The sequence below is a fragment of the Acipenser ruthenus genome, chromosome 41 (assembly GCF_902713425.1).
Source record: "Acipenser ruthenus chromosome 41, fAciRut3.2 maternal haplotype, whole genome shotgun sequence".
Classification (NCBI taxonomy): Eukaryota; Metazoa; Chordata; class Actinopteri; order Acipenseriformes; family Acipenseridae; genus Acipenser; species Acipenser ruthenus.
The window spans coordinates 9,237,826-9,253,713 of NC_081229.1; the positions used below are offsets into that span (position 1 = coordinate 9,237,826).

The following is a 15,888-nucleotide window of genomic DNA, read 5'->3' on the forward strand; positions in this document are numbered from 1 at the left end:
AAAATAAGAATAAAAATGCTTTTAAAAAGACCAAATTCCCATTGGGCTTGTTTTATTTTTTTAGATTCTATTGGTGTTCTTTTTTTTTGGTATTACTAGCAGGATAGCCGCTATAAGATCATTACCTTTATTAAAAATGTGCATGGATTAATCCATCGATTAATCAACTAATGCCCATAAATGAGCCGATCAAAAATTTTAATTGAGTGACAGCCCTAATATATACATACTGATGCACAAAATAAATGCAACACTCGGGTCTAATGGATTTAATCAAATATTTTAAACAGGTATCAAACAAAATCACAGAAAATGTGGACAAAAAGACATCATGATAAGAGTTCAGTGTGAAACGTGACACGCTGTCAAAATGAAAACATTACAAAGTTAGTATCGGGTATGACCTCCCTGAGCACTGACACAATCCTGGCAGCGTTGATGCACAGACCTGATCAGCCTCTGGATAGACTGCTGTGGGATGTTCCACTGCAGTCAGCTGGTGAAGGTTGGCTGGTCGCGGTTGTCTCCTGTGGATGGCGCTGGCGATTTGGTCCCACAGATGTTCTATTGGACTCAGGTCAGCAGAAAAAGCTGTCCACGACAAGACCTCGACATTGTTTCCTTGAAGTCGTGCAATTGTAATCGCTGTTCTTGTGTTTATGAAAATCATGTCTTTTCAAATGGCTATTTATACAGATTCTTAAACAACTAATTTTGACAATTTTAACTCAACTCAAATACCAAACACTGAGCACCTGGTGTTTTTATGAAATCACATGACTTGAGCTCAGTATTTTGTTATCCCAAGGAACAATACTACTGAAACCATCAAGAAACCTATCTGCTCACTGTTTAAAATGTAAATAACATTCTGAGCTATTGATGTAAAACTTACACTGTTGCATTTTCACTGTGCATCAGTGTGTGTGTGTGTGTATATATAATGTGTGTGTGTATGTGTGTGTGTATAGTGTGTGCGTGTATATATAATGTATGTGTGTGTGTGTATATAATGTGTGTGTGTATATATAATGTGTGTGTATATATAATGTGTATGTGTGTATATATAATGTGTGTGTGTATGTGTGTGTGTATAGTGTGTGCGTGTATATATAATGTATGTGTGTGTATATTGTGTGTGTGTATATATAATGTGTGTGTGTATATATAATGTGTGTGTGTGTGTGTGTGTGTGTGTGTATAGTGTGTGTGTGTGTGTGTGTGTGTGTGTGTGTGTGTGTGTGTATAGTGTGTGTGTGTGTGTGTATAGTGTGTGTGTGTGTGTGTGTGTATAGTGTGTGTGTGTGTGTGTGTGTGTATAGTGTGTGTGTGTGTGTGTGTATAGTGTGTGTGTGTGTGTGTGTGTGTATAGTGTGTGTGTGTGTGTGTGTGTATAGTGTGTGTGTATAGTGTGTGTGTGTGTGTGTGTTTGTGTGTGTGTATAGTGTGTGTGTGTGTGTGTGTTTGTGTGTGTGTATAGTGTGTGTGTGTGTGTGTGTTTGTGTGTGTGTATAGTGTGTGTGTATAGTGCGTGTGTGTGTATATAATGTGTGTGTGTATATATAGTGTGTGTGTGTGTGTGTGTGTGTGTTTGTATGTGTGTGTGTATATATAATGTGTGTGTGTATATATAATGTGTGTGTGTGTGTGTGTATAGTGCGTGTGTGTGTGTGTGTATATAATGTGTGTGTGTGTGTATAGTGTGTGTGTATATAATGTGTGTGTGTGTATATAGTGTGTGTGTGTGTGTGTGTGTGTGTGTGTGTGTATAGTGTGTGTGTTGTAACCCTGACGTTGACGTTGATTATCGTGCTAATTCTAGCAACGATTATTGATCATTATCGGGTTAAAATGCTTAACAAACAAAAAAAAAACTTCCCTCACAGTAACAGTTTAAAGGAACAGTAAGCCCTCTTTTTATAGAGCATGGAATAAAAACATTCAAACAAGTCCGATGTTTTAAGACATGTTTGATAAATGCATTGGCATTTAAATATAGCACTCTCCAATTTTCATATTCCTGCCCTCACTAGCCTTTGCCTTGATTTGTGTGAAATCTGATGAATTTCCAGTGTAAACATAACGGTAAATTAAGAAAAAGTAAATAATAAATAAATAAATAAATAGAATAAAATCAACTCCACTGTCCAAAGGAGAAAAAAAAGGTTTTAAAACTACATTAACATTATGGCCTATTGACATGGAAATAATTTGATTTCTCATTTGTCTATTTGCAGTTTATGAATTACGCGGCCCAGCTTCTGCTAATGGAAGCAGCAGCCCCTGCCAGTGTGTCGTGGCTGCAGAGATGCAGTTCACTTTTTGCTGTCGTATTTTAATCAGAACTTTACATGACTTTGCATAGCCACTTCAATTTGCATTGTCTTCAGTGAACACAACATTAGAGGCAGCCTACCCTTTCCTGCAACAGAACCTTCTACAGCGACCCCTCCAGTTGATCATTTCAGTCTCCATACTTGAATATGTATAATATCTCGTTCATACATGTATGTGGATTTATTATTAATTGACTTACTGCCTACATCGCAACCAAGATATGAGGAATATCTCTCTCATACATGTGTAGGCCTAATCAATCTACATACCACGTCACAACCAAAGATGAGTCGCATACTGGAGCGCTCAGAGAAGCGTTTCGCCCACGTGTACATTATATATATTACAATCTCAGACAAGAACATTATCTGTGCACATCTAACTACAGTAATCACAAGTGCATTATTATTAGTTATTTCTTAGCAGATGCCCTTATCCAGGGCGACTTACAATTGTTACAAGATATCACATTATTTTTACATACAATTACCCATTTATACAGTTGGGTTTTTACTGGAGCAATCTAGGTAAAGTACCTTGCTCAAGGGTACAGCAGCAGTGTCCCCCACCTGGGATTGAACCCACGACCCTCCAGTCAATAGTCCAGAGCCCTAACCACTACTCCACACTGCTGCCCTAAGTGGCTGAGACAATGCAGCATAACTTTATGATTGATATTGTAAATTCAGTACCTGCCTATGCATACACTTAAAGCACAACATACTTATTCATATAGTACGTTCCGTACAACCATAAATGTTTGTAATGCACCTTTTCCGACGGTGCTATGCTTGCTCAAGTCTGTGGAACTTGTAATGCGTCCACTTCTTCTGCAGTAAGGTGAAAGAATTCAACGGAGGAAGCTTGGAGCAGAGGGTCTTACAAGTTTTAATACGATGCCCAAAGGAAGCCAGCAAATGCATTCGAAACACAATTCTGACTTAAAATATTCAGGAAGAACACATATATTTATAAACAAACATCATGGTTGATTCCCCTCCCATATTCTTGTTCAATATCCAGTCGTTGAGGTTACCACCCTGGTAGCTCACACCTTTAACACACCTCCTGTTCAGGGGGGGATCTGCCCAAAGTTTCTAGATCCTATACTGCATCACGTTTAAGCATTTTATAAACGTATTTAACCTACTGCTCTACTTTTGTTGCTGTCAAAGCCAGTTCAAACTTGTTTGCTTTTTGTGGTTGTCTACCTTCACACCTTACCCACACATACAACTTATTTACATCTCTCGTTGTATCTAAACTAGACACACGTCACTTTTGGCCATCTGCCCAAACGTCTTATTGTGCCTCCTGAGTCTGTGACAGAATGGAGGTGTCTGGTTTAGTTCTGTAAAAAAAAAACACAAAATGCTCCATCTGACATTTGCTCAAGCCAGAAACCTTCAAATGCAAACTTATACTATCAACGCAAATGCTCCCTGCAGATTAAGCATTAAATGTTAGATATACAAATATTCAGAAAATATAAATTCCTTCCATAGCTCCCATTCAGAATGCATTCTAGCAGGTGAGTGACTCCCAGTAGCTGTGACATTGTCATTCTAGATTGTGTGAAATCCACAGTGTGGTTGAGAGGGAGGGAGGGAGCATGTAGGTTACATTACTAGCTATTTGTTTTTCCTGGACCACTCCAACCAGTTCAAGATAGGACTCAATACTGGTGAACTTTAAAAGCAGAGTCTGTATTTACACCGTATTTAAATGAACAATTAAACATAAAAGGGTTTTTTATTCTAACTTGCCACATATAAAGCACTACTTCAAAAAAAAGAAAATCTAATAAAAATAAATAAAAAGAAACTAGTGTGTAAACAGGTATATGTACATACAAAACTGTAAAAATATTACAGGTTATATTCAAAATAAAAACATGTTTTGTAAAAGGCAGTCAAAATGGTAGTTCTAGGTAGAGGGGATTATAACTTTTTTTTAAAAAATTGGCGATTCTGCCTTTCAAACGCCATCAGGGTATTTAATACATGTATTTAGGAAAAGTCAGGAACGGACAACCACGTATCTTCCACACACAAAAAGTAAATGAAGTGAAAACCGTCAAAATGACTGCAGTGGCGGTTCTAGTGTTAATCCCCTCCTCCACCCAGCCACATGTCCTAAGCCTACAAGCAGTCCCTCTTACTTTCTTTCCTGTTTATATTTTCCAGGTTCCAGTTCAGCAGCTAAAGCGAGGGCGGGCGCTGGAGAATATCCTGACTGTGGGAAAGGTTTCACCCAGTTAGAGCATTTTAAAACACACCAGGGAATTCACACAGGAGAGAAACCGTATCTGTGCTCTGACTGTGGGAAGAGTACCAGTGACTCAGGAAACATGAAAAAACACCAGCAAATTCACACAGAAGAGAAACCGTGTCGCTGCTCTGACTGTGGGAAGAGATTCAGTCGGATAAACAACCTTGTTTCACACCGGCGAACTCACACAGGAGAGAAACAGTACACACTATATTACTGACAGGCCTGGTTAGTATTTTCTAAGCAAAGAAATCCTAAATAAGCAAATAACATTTTCGCAAAGACTTAACTACAAAGAGTACACACCAAAGTATATATTGAAATATTTATCTTTTAAAAGTCCTCTTCATTCAAACAATTGTTGTAACTGAAGTGGTCAGTGGAGATAGAACTATATGCATATTCAACACATTTTTGGATAGTATGTATTTAGAATAGTTTGTTTCTTAAAGTTCATTTAACAAAAAAAGCAAGCTATTCAGTTTGTGTATTTTATAAGTAACTTTGCCCAAAATGATATGGTTATTATTTTTAAAAATTGTTTAAAACAAATAAGACTAACGTCACCCACTGCACAGCGCTAATGCAAAATGGCTACAAGAAAACAAAAGCGAGTTGTGCTGACAATTGAAAAAAAGTTGGAAATACTTTCACAAATGGAAAAGGTAATTAGCAGGGAGGAGAAGTTTTTGCAGCCTCGCTGTTATTGGAATACTCTTGCATCGATTTCAAAACTGCTGCATTCACGATTCACACACACTGTCCTAGAGGGATAACGTGATCACGACCTGTTCGACTCGCTCTTCCAAATGTCGTTGTGGATGTTTGCTTTTTACTGGCATCAGTAGCTCCATCCACAGTAATTTCTGAATGTTTTCATTTCAAATGGTGATGCATTGAACTTGTGTTTCTGTGGTACGCTGGTTTTGTTTGGCATAATTATTTACATACCACGGTTTTCTCATCCAGCTCCTCAAAATACTTCCAAGCGTTAGCCTTGCATTATGAATCCCTGTGTAGTTACTGTTTTGTGTATCATTCTTAAGAGCTTGCATTTTAAGTGGTCAAGATGCTGTTCAACAACTTGCATTCTGATTGTGTCAGAAAGTGGGCGGAGACGCGGACACGTCACAAGAGGCTTCTCTGCTGTCAGTTTAACTCAGGCTGTCAATGCAGTCAGTACCTGGGAGCGGGAATATGCAGAAAGGAAACTATTCCGCACCTCATCTGATGGACGAGTCAGGAGAAATTGATAACTCAGTGTGGGGAATGAGTTTCAGGGTTTAGCATTTAAACTGCATAGACTTGAAAATAAATACATTGATGGGAACGAGTATCCCGACCCCGGTATGTAGCATCCCAGAGACAAGACCGCACCGTCCTTACTGGACAACCGCCTGGAGGGTTTGTCTTGTAAGTTCATCACAATCCTAAAACTAATGAAAAATGATAGTGTCCCATGTCTGTATTATGACATGAATGGGTGAATATTGCGCAGCGTGTAGCTTTGCAATGTGCATGGTCCATGCTTGTATTTGTGCTCCTCTTGTAAACTGCCCTGAGTAATAGCAGTGTTGCAAGCATGTGTACGGATCTTAGGTACAGAAAGTCAAATTGTGTAATCTGAGTTCTAATGAGACTTGACTGTACAATTAAACCTTGTGTGTGCTGATTAAAAATTGATTAATTTTACACAGGGCTTGAATTTTCCGTTTTTGTTATTTGTCAAGAATCAGTTATGGTCTGTTATAAACACCATTCAAACTCCATTCTCAGTTTGAGGAATACATTGTAGGTACGTTTTACCAATACATATACAAATGTTAACTCACTGTGCTGAAGTGGGGATGTCCACAGTAAGATTCAGGAGAACTCTGGATGCATTTTGAATCCCAGATTTGGTGAGAAATGTTTTGTTGTACGCCCCATTACCAGCACACTGTAATGCTGGGGTTCGGATATGGTGAAGAAGTAACTCTTAAATCAATGATTCAGCTGGATGCAGACAGCTTCCAATCCTCCAGTGTTATTAGTGAGGCTCACACCTTCATGTATGCATTGTTTACCAACCTCTCAACTCCCTGCATGCTTTATCATCAAAGCTTATTAAATTCAAGACACTTCAATAACTTTATTCAATTACCAGGCAAACATGAATACTGCAAAGCAAGCTTCAGGTTAACAGGAGACTTTAACCAATTGATTTATTTAACAGGAAGTGTTTTATTGATTATAATTATTTTATTAATCTTAATACCAATGCTGTTTTATTATTGTATTTATTTACACAAATTATTAATTTTGTAAATATAAATGTTAGCATTTAATTAATTACTGGTCCTGAATCTATTGGTCCTTAACAATAACTAACAGTCTTACCACACCACAGAGCTGTTGTTTGTTTCAGCCCTCCCCATTCACAAGGCGCTCCAGTGACTCTGTTATAGTACGTAGGGGAGGTGTGACACAGGACCGGTTTCTGGGATGGAACCGCATAACAGTATCGCGTTTTGATTGGTCCATCACACGAGTGGAAACGCTTCTGTGGTGGTGTACTTTTTTCTTTCAGTAGCATATATCTATAATCGTTTTTGCGATATATTTTAATATAAAATGTATACACTATTGCAGTTTTGTTAGAGGATACATTAGTTTATCTCTAATGTAATCACAGTTTTACATATAGACTGGCCCTGTTTTCATTTACGTCCCAAATTCTGGGCCGCTTTGGTTTTTAGATAACGTCCCAAATTCTGGGCCGCTTTGGTTTATAGATAACGTCCCAAATTCTGGGAATTCAGCCCAGTTTTGGGGACTCAGCTGACAGCCGAGTTTCTAAGTCATGCATGCACAGTTTACCATAAACTGGATCGTGAATTCATTTGAGAGTAACCCTTAGTACATGAATCAAAGTTAATGTGTTTTTTATTCTCCCCAGAAATCTTTTTTTTTTTCATGAAAAACAGAAATAAAAATGTAAATGTTAAAAAAAACCGTATTTCTTATTACGTGAAGAAACTACATTGCACTGAAACAGATACATGAAAATTAATTAAAGCAGTCGTTTTCCTTCTTAAAGGCTAATATTAAAACACATTTTTGGGAAGGAACATGGTATTCCGAAAAAACGACATCTCATTTTCTTATGTAACGTCCATCAATATATTGTAGTGTTTCAGGTTCGTTTTGGAAAGAAATGAGACTGCAACTGTGAGTAGATGAAGGCCGTTTATTTGATTAAATAATCACAAAATAAAATCATAAAGTGAGGGTAAGGAGACTGGGAGTCGACAGTGAAAATAAATGATTGTAGTAATTTTTCTTTTACCCTACCCTTCCCAGTCTTTTCCCCGCCCCTCTTTTGCGCAAAACCTGCATTCCAATTCCCCTCCACACACGTGTACCACCATGCAACCCCTACATGCACACACCACTATGCAACCCCTGCACGCATACACCCACCATGCAACCCCTACATGCACACACCACTATGCAACCCCTACATGCACACACCACTATGCAACCCCTGCATGCACACACCACTATGCAACCCCTGCACGCACACACCACCATGCAACCCCTGCACGCACACACCACCATGCAACCCCTGCAGGCACACACCACCATGCAACCCCTGCACGCAGACACCACCATGCAACCCCTGCACGCATACACACACCATGCAACCCCTACATGCACACACCACTATGCAACCCCTACATGCACACACCACTATGCAACCCCTGCACGCACACACCACTATGCAACCCCTGCACGCACACACCACCATGCAACCCCTGCACGCACACACCACCATGCAACCCCTACACGCACACACCACCATGCAACCCCTGCACGCACACACCCACCATGCAACCCCTGCACGCACACACCACCATGCAACCCCTGCACGCACACACCACCATGCAACCCCTGCACGCACACACCACCATGCAACCCCTGCACGCACACACCACCATGCAACCCCTGCACGCACACACCCACCATGCAACCCCCGCACGCACACACCACCATGCAACCCCTGCACGCACACACCACCATGCAACCCCTGCACGCACACACCACCATGCAACCTCTGCACGCACACACCACCATGCAACCCCTGCATGCACACACCACCATGCAACCCCTGCACGCACACACCCACCATGCAACCCCTGCAGGCACACACCACCATGCAACCCCTGCACGCACACACCACCATGCAACCCCTGCACGCACACACCCACCATGCAACCCCTGCACGCACACACCACCATGCAACCCCTGCACGCACACACCACCATGCAACCCCTGCACGCACACACCCACCATGCAACCCCCGCACACACACACCACCATGCAACCTCTGCACGCACACACCCACCATGCAACCCCCGCACACACACAACACCATGCAACCCCTACATGCACACCGTAGCAATTCTTTGCAAAATATATTTTTGGGTATTCCGCCCCATTCACGTCTACGGCAGTGTTAAAAAACAAATTTTCAGTCATATCTCTCGAACCAGAGCACCTACAACCACCGTTCGAAGGGTTCTAGACCAGCCTGAATGTAACATGCCCAGTTTCGTAGCAATTCTTTGCAAAAAAATATTTTCAGGGCGTTCAGCCTCATTCATGTCTATGACAGGGTTGAAAAACACATTTCAGGCACATCTCTCGAACCCAAGCACGTAGAACCACCATTCAAAGTGATATTGACTCAGGGGAGCACCCCAAACCACCCAAAAACTCATGTCATGACGAAAAAATTCACTTTGCCAAGCCGTCCTGGCATCTGAACCATGAAAATGGTGACTCCTTGTGCGGGGCCCCATGGGGCCCCACCGCAAAAAAAAAATCAAGTTCCTAACCCCCACAGAACCCGAGATACGCCCTGTCAAAAATGTCCAAAAACTACCCTTTTTGGGGTCATATCTCCATGACCCTGGGGCCTAGATTCCGGGTTGAACTTCCTAGGGTCATGTCTGGGGGCCCTCTTTCACAGGGAGCCACCCGTTTTCAAATGCTACATTTTCAACAAATTTTCACATTTTCAGCATGATAGCATGTCAAGGTTGCATTTCCAATAGCTTTTGAGCTCCAGGTTGGCAAAAAAAGTCTAAACTGGTGTCCTTTCTAGCTGGGGACACGTCGCTTGGAGGGATCGACAGGGGCCCCGAGGTGGACCTCCGTACTGATTTTCAAGTCTCGGGGACCCCCGGAACCCGAGATACAGCACCCTGAAAAATGTCTATGGGAAATCCCATTATAAAACCCTTTTGGGGCAACGCCCACCGTCTGGCGGTGGGGTGGCGTATGAACCCGTGGCCGATGTCTTTCTTTAGCTAAGACTCTTGTGCATGCAAAGAGTGCCCTTCTGAGTTCATTGGCCCAGGGGTCATGGAGATACGGGTACGATAAGAGACCACCCCCTTCCCTATGGCAAATCCCATTATAAAAACACCACTGGGGTAAGGCTCGGCCAATGGCTGTCGTGAGTCGTACAAACTCGAAGGAACCAATTTTCTTTAGCTAAGACTGTTGTGCATCTAAAGAGAGTACTAGCGAGTTTGTTGGCCCAGGATTTGTGGACTCATGGAGTACGACAGGAGGACCCCACCCCCTCCCCCTCGACCTCGATTTCATACAGCAAAATACATACAAAAAATGTCCATTATATATAAGACCTGAAATGTGCACATTTTGTCGTGTATTTATGCAACAGAAGCAGCAATTTAAGTCCATTCCAAGTGTTTTGTGATCACAGTATCAGCTTGAGTGTATCGGAGCATAGTCTTGCATTAAAAGCTAGCAGAGGTGATAAAAAGCACTATAAACCCTATTCTTTAAAATATCACTTTGCAGTGCAAATTTGAGGAACGCAACCACTTAGCAACTTGCAAATTGGTACTGCAATTTAAAGGCCTGTAGTGTCAGACTGGTAGTCCCTAACTGATTCAAGTGTTTTTGGAATGATTCCTGCAAAGACTGATTTAAGAAAAAAGAGAGATTGACAAACAGCATTTTGCTTTGTAAGCAGAAAAGGGCAACTACAAGAGGGTGTCAAACAAGAAACTCGGCTGTCAGCTAAGCAGAATATCTCAAAAACTGGCCTGAATTCGAAAATGCAGAATTCGGGACGTTATCTAAAAACCAGAGCAGCCCAGAAATTGGGATGTTATCACAGCGGCCCAGAATTTGGGACATTATCTGAAAAGCAAAGGAGCCAGAATTTGCGACATAAATGTAAACAGAGGCAGTGTATATGTAAAACTGTGATTACATTAGAGATAAACTAATGTATCCTGTAACAAAACTGCAATAGTGTATACGTTTTATATTAAAATATATCGCAAAAACGATTATAGATATATGCTACTTGAAAGAAAAAAGTACACCACCACAGAAAGCCAATTCTTACATTCGTGCATAACATGATAATTCATATAAAGTAATCATCCATAGTTTGTTCTATCAGTACAGTGTAATACCACATTATATTTTAATGGTAAGGTTGTGGAAAGCAGATCACTCTCTCTCTCTCTCTGATCACAATGTTAAAAATGCCTGCAAGCTTTTCCACTCGTGTGACGACATATTCATGTGACAGACATGGACCAATCAAAACGCGAGACTGTTATGCGGTTCCCTCCCAAAAACCTGTCCTGTGTCACACCTCCAACGCTGTTACTATCATTTCAACGCCGTTTCTTTTGCACCCTCTAGCGGCCTCTAGTGGCTGCTACAGTAACGTTTGAACCTGTATTTCATAAATACATGATTTTTTTTCTGCATTCTCCTCACTTGTTTATGTCTCTAAATACATTGTTCCAGCTCACCAGAGGAACAACAAGCGCGTGGTAAAATATTGTAATATATTAAACATAAAAAATAATAATAAACAAACAAACAAAAAAAACAGTTACTGGTTTTCAATTGATTTCCCGGCGCTTTTTAGATTGATTTTTACATTTTAAATTGAATCGGTCTTGTTGATGCCGTCATGCCTGTTCATTTAACAAACAAAGAGTCTCACACGCGCGTAAACTATATCTTAATTTAAACAACATTTGTGATCGTCCACGCCTTGCAAAAGCATTTAAATAATAATAATATTAAAAAATTACGATTTATTATTATTATTATTATTATTATTATTATTATTATTATTATTATTATTATTATTATTATTATTATTATTATTCTCTCTGAAGATGTTTGTAGGAAAAAAATAAACCACGACCCTGGGTGCGTTCAGGATACGCAGATTCTGTGGCAAACCTGTCCAAATTCATCGTCTGCGTGAACTCAGCCGGAATAGACGTCACCAGCTCAACCATCCACGGGTTTAAAGTCTGCGCAGCCGCGCAGTTTCTCAAGAGGTCCTGCGCTGGAGCAGCCGCGGCGCAAAACAAGAGACGAGCGCCGTCTGATAAAGAAGCGTGTAGAGAATCCCACTCCATGAGCTACTGCAACCGAGTCAGGGGTGTGAATCGCCTTCCAGTCATGCCATTATGAATGATTTGTAATACAAATTTAAATGATTTGACTCTTTTTCCACACAGTTATTATACTTTTCAAATATTCAGATATTTATTCTAAACGTTTAAGCATGTAGAAAAAATAAATAATGCTAAACGGTTGAAATGAACCTGAAACCGCGCTGTTATTTTCAGCAGGTGTAATTGGTTATTGATGAAAGGCTCTCAGGGACAGGGAATAACCTACTTTGAATTAAGGAGAAGAAATCAGCTTTAATAACAGGTATTTGAAGTGAGATATGAAGTATTTGAACTATTTTGTCCCAGATCAAAATACAGTACTGCCTAACAACCCCTTTGTGAGAGGGCGGGGCGGGGGGGAATCCTGCCCGTTATAATACTCATTAATTTGTCTCACATCACAAAACATATGTTTATATTATCTCTTTATAGCAGGGACTGTTTCTACTATACATTTTCTGATCATGCTGTAAATTATGACGCTGGTGGAGCACAGAGTGATCTTCGATTGCATCCACTTCTGCGATTTGAATTACTCTCAACACCACCTCCATGGGCGCGTTAAGTAAGTGATCCGCTCAGAGTGAGAGCCGCTCAGAAAGCACACTGAGCAGATTTAAATGACTTAGCGCTCCGCTCCACGAAAGCGCTGAGCGACTTTTAAAAATGAAAAGAATAATAATTATTTGCTTGTTTGTGTTTCTGAGGTGATGGTAGATAAAATGACCCCGTGTGAAGTTACTGTCCCCTGCTGTACCTCGCTGTGTTTAATACCGACGTTAATAATGAGAATTATGAATAATATTAATATTACAAGCCTAATAATAATACATTAACAACTATAAAACAGCTCTACATTAAAAAAAAATGAAATTAAATGATACAAATTTGAAAACAAGAATTTTTACCATCTTATTTAGCCAATTTAATACATAACTTCATAAGTCTAAAAAAGTTCATCGTTCTTGACAGACGTATTTGTCAATCCTGCGTGTCATCTCCACTTGTTTCCTGCAGGTGTCCATTCCGTCCGCTCCCTCTGATCACTGATGAGAAATGCTCAGGAGCGGACCTGAGCGAGTCGTTAAGTTGTTTCTTTTACTGAGCCGCTCACTTACTTAACGCACCTCCATGTTACTGGTTCTGCTCTGAACTGCTGTTCATCTTCCACAGCTGCCCACGCTGCGAGACCGGGACGTTACGCGCGCACTCCCGTCTGCAATCTAGCCGGCGCAAAGGTGTCGTGAGCGCGCCCGCTGTATTACATCGCGGAGTGCAGCGCGGTCACGTGACGTGTTCTCTGCTGGCATTTCAGAGACACAACATCGTTTTAAAATAAAGACTGAGCCACGCAGAGTTGTTTTTTAGTTCAGTTAAACGGTATTGCATACCGGTTTGTAAGGCGTGGATGATAAAGTAAGTTACATTTATTATTATTTAAACTGAAGTTGAATTGTTTGCGACGCCCGGGTGAGGCAGATCCAGACTTTGTTCAGTAAACACGCAAGAAGGCATGGCGACATCAACAAGACCGAGTTCAATTTAAAATGTAACAAACTAAACGCGTACCGCGGAAATCAATACAAAATCAGGTGACCATGTTGTTCTGTTTAATATTATTGCTAACATATTTGTGTCCGAGACTGTGTGTGTGTGTGGTTTTTGCTTTTAAACCACAGTGCATGCGTGAAGCTTGTCATTAAAGTTAGCACATAAATCCCAGTGAGTAAAGCTCCAAGCAGTTCATAGTAGTGTGGCTGTGATGTGTTGTTTTTAAGAGTTATTTCTTATCATGAATCAAAATGGAAATGATTATAGCTTTAGAAATATTGTCAGGAATGCAATCTGTGTTTGTGATTATAGCTTTAGAAATATTGTCAGGAATGCAATCTGTGTTTGTGATTATAGCTTTAGAAATATTGTCAGGAATGCAATCTGTGTTTGTGATTATAGCTTTAGAAATATTGTCAGGAATGCAATCTGTGTTTGTGATTATAGCTTTAGAAATATTGTCAGGAATGCAGTCTGTGTTTGTGATTATAGCTTTAGAAATATTGTCAGGAATGCAGTCTGTGTTTGTGATTATAGCTTTAGAAATATTGTCAGGAATGCAGTCTGTGTTTGTGATTATAGCTTTAGAAATATTGTCAGGAATGCAGTCTGTGTTTGTGATTATAGCTTTAGAAATATTGTCAGGAATGCAATCTGTATTTGATTATAGTCGGCCAGGGTGTCCTCGGCTCACCGCACACCAGCGACCCCTGTAGTCTGGCCGGGCGCCTGTAAGCTGCCCGAGAGCTGCGTTTTCCTCCGACTAGGTATGACGCAGGCCCGGTTTCTGGGATAAAACAAACTATGGGTGATTACTTTATATGAATTATCATGTTATGCACGAATGTAAGAATTGGCTTTCTGTGGTGGTGTACTTTTTTCTTTCAAGTAGCATATATCTATAATCGTTTTTGCGATATATTTTAATATAAAATGTATACTCTATTGCAGTTTTGTTAGAGGATACATTAGTTTATCTCTAATGTAATCACAGTTTTACATATACACTGCCCCTGTTTACATTTACATCGCAAATTCTGGGCCGCTTTGGTTTTTAGATAATGTCCTAAATTCTGGGCCGCTGTGCATTTCCGAATTCAGCCCAGTTTTGGGGACTCAGCTGACAGCGAGTTTCTAAGGCATGCATGCACAGTTTACCGTAAACTGGACCGTTAATTCATTTGAGAGTAACCCTTAGTACATGAATCAAAGTTAATGTGTTTTTTACTCTCCCCAGAAATCTTTTTTTTTTTTTTTTATGAAAAAACAAATAAAATATAAATGTTAAAAAAACGTATTTCTTATTACATGAAGAAACTACATTGCACTGAAACAGATAAATGAAAATTAATTAAAGCAGTCCTTTTCCTTTATTAAAGACTAATATTAAAACACATTTTTGGGAAGGAACATGGTATTCCGAAAAAAGGACATCTCGTTTTCTTATGTAACGTCCATCAATATATTGAAGTGTTTCAGGTTCTTTTTGGACAGAAATGAGACTGCAACTGTGAGTAGATGAAGGCCGTTTATTTTGACAATAATTAAATAATCACAAAATAAAATCATAAAGTGAGGGACAGGAGACTGGGAGTCGAAAGTGAAAATAAATGATTGTAGTAATTTTTATTTTACCCTACCCTTCCCAGTCTTTTCCCCGCCCCTCTTGTGCGCAAAACCTGAACTCCAATTCCCCTCCACACACGTGTACCACCATGCAACCCTGGCACGCACACACCACCATGCAACCCCTGCACACACACACCCACCATGCAACCCCTGCATGCATACACCCACCATGCAACCCCTGCACGCACACACCACCATGCAACCCCTGCACACACACACCCACCATGCAACCCCTGCATGCATACACCCACCATGCAACCCCTGCACGCACACACCACCATGCAACCCCTGCACGCACACACCACCATGCAACCCCTGCACGCATACACCCACCATGCAACCCCTGCACGCAGGCACCACCATGCAACCCCTGCACGCACACACCACCATTCAACCCCTGCACGCACACACCACCATTCAACCCCTGCACGCACACACCACCATGCAACCCCTGCACGCACACACCACCATGCAACCCCTGCACGCACACACCACCATGCAACCCCTGCACGCACACACCACCATGCAACCCCTGCACGCACACACCCACCATGCAACCCCTACACGCACACCCCTACATGCACACACC

General features: G+C 40.9%; 2 protein-coding genes across 7 annotated transcripts in view; one reads left to right on the forward strand and one right to left on the reverse strand.

The window, feature by feature from the left end:
* LOC131708993 (zinc finger protein 79-like) overlaps positions 1-15,888 on the reverse strand; it is a 181,304-nt gene that overhangs the window by 55,118 nt on the left and 110,298 nt on the right. The gene's annotated exons all lie outside the window — the stretch shown is intronic.
* LOC131708975 (zinc finger protein 271-like) overlaps positions 1-15,888 on the forward strand; it is a 51,275-nt gene that overhangs the window by 28,643 nt on the left and 6,744 nt on the right. For 2 of the 5 annotated variants that reach the window (XM_059010506.1, XM_059010507.1), the window contains exon 1: positions 13,256-13,535. The exons of 2 other annotated variants lie outside the window; for them this stretch is intronic. The gene's annotated coding sequence lies outside the window, so the exon portion shown is untranslated. One more of the 5 variants, XM_059010509.1, reaches the window with a different exon arrangement.